Source organism: Ceratina calcarata, unplaced genomic scaffold (genome assembly GCF_001652005.2).
Source record: "Ceratina calcarata isolate Rehan_Ccalc_2016 unplaced genomic scaffold, ASM165200v1 scaffold211.2, whole genome shotgun sequence".
Classification (NCBI taxonomy): domain Eukaryota; kingdom Metazoa; phylum Arthropoda; class Insecta; order Hymenoptera; family Apidae; genus Ceratina; species Ceratina calcarata.
Window position 1 is genome coordinate 931,891 of NW_017142786.1, and position 1,863 is coordinate 933,753.

General features: G+C 31.0%; 1 long non-coding RNA gene across 1 annotated transcript; it reads right to left on the reverse strand.

The window, feature by feature from the left end:
- Positions 1-243: 243 nt before the first annotated feature.
- LOC113463977 (uncharacterized) lies at positions 244-1,109 on the reverse strand. Its single transcript, XR_003388809.1, has 2 exons — positions 1,001-1,109; positions 244-501 (listed from the first exon to the last, which is right to left on the reverse strand). It is a non-coding gene; the product is annotated as an uncharacterized LOC113463977 (long non-coding RNA).
- Positions 1,110-1,863: the final 754 nt, after the last annotated feature.

The window sequence follows — 1,863 nt, forward strand, 5'->3', positions numbered from 1 at the left end:
CCTTGATGCAAAGAGTACCATATTTTGTTAATTCACATATCTAAATTTTAAAGGATGTTTAGTTTAAAATTTGAACTACGGAACAAACCTTCGTGAGGTCCTATATTTTCCTCGCATTTTCACGTTTACACACTCATTTACAATTTACGAGGTAAATCTACTTTTACCAATAGTATCAAGTGCGTTAAAAAAAGTGCCTGTGCCGTCATCTATTGAGGGATTTAAATAACACTTGACACTCGATCGAGAGAGCAGAAACAAATTACCATTTTTAATATTTACATACTGTATGAATTCATTAATTAATTTTTATAGACCGATAATTAAATTGCTGGCCATCTTCTCCGTTGTCCTACCGTATATTAAAGTATGCGAATTAAAATTCTTATAATTAGATCCATTTAGTTTGTTGCATTAGAGTGAAGGCGAGACAAAATAGATAAATGAGCGTTAAGTTTACGTCCTCCCCCCAGGAAGAGCGGATACCTTTGAAGATTTCCCCTGCGTAATGAAAAAAGAGGCATTAAGTCTAAGAAAAAAAGCAATGGAAAAGACGTAGTAGAATAGTAAGGCGAAGTACTTAATAAGAAACGAGCGCAAATGTAAATAACAGAGTATAGGGTTACCATATTTTCCTTTTGTCAAAAGTGGACAAAAATAGGACTTCTTTTTAGAAGTAAATTATCTATTTATTAGGTTTTAACTATACATTTTAAGAGGAAACAATATAAATCTTACTGTTTTCTAATGAAAGTAAAAAAATTCTTATTCTTAAAAGTTACAAAAAAAAATCAATAGCAAAAATAAAGCTTTAATATTCCCACTTTCAGGAATATGTATCGGATAAGTAGTAAATAAATTTTATCCACCACTACAGCTACATACAAAAGTTTAGCTGTTGTTATTTCTATCCTTGTCTTTATTCCTAGTAGGGCTATTATATCTCCTCTGCAAAATTGAATTCTCTTTAATAACGTTTTATGTTTTTTCAAGTACTTACGAAAATCTTGATAAGACATGTCTCTGAAGTTATACATTGTATAGTTATGTATTGCACAAGTAGACTCTTCACAGATTCTATAGAAAACTTGTTTCTCTCCTTTGCCCATTGGCTGTATGAATGACAAAAGTCGCTTTACATTTGCATTGTGAGGAGAGATAGCGAAGAATTGAATAATTATTAAGAATTCTGAATGACAATCAACATTTCTAACACTTTCAAGATATTTTGTCTATTTTTTATATGACAACAATTTGTTAAACTTTTTACTATTATTTCTATATTTTATCACGAACATTTTCAAATTGATCAAAAGTCCTAAATATTACACTTAAAGTCCTAAATATTGTAATAAAAAAAAAATAGTGATTTGAATGAAAGTGCGGAAAGCAAAAACACGGGCATTTTTTATATTTTTAAATATCCGGCCGGGCTGAAATTTGAGGTCTAAAAAAGAGAAAAATGTTTGGGGATAAAAAGACGCATGGTAATATTGTATGAGTAAATTAAGTGTAATAGACCAATCATTAAATTGCTGATCAGATTCTCCGTCACACTACCATGTATCCAAATGCCTGAATCACAATTCTTGGAACTCCATTCATTTTATTTCCGATATCAATCGCATTTTCTATTGTGTAAGAACACATTTATGATCGACATCGATCCGACGAATGTGAGATATCATCGCGCTAAAAATGTACCGTACAGAATCTATTTTAAAAAGCAACAGAAAGTATACGTACTGTTTGTCAAGGTCCGAGAATTATTCTTATAACGTAGTGTTAAGCAATACGCGATTAGGATTCACACCGAGTGAGGATTGATGAAAGAATATCTCAAGGACTGTTAATTAACATCTA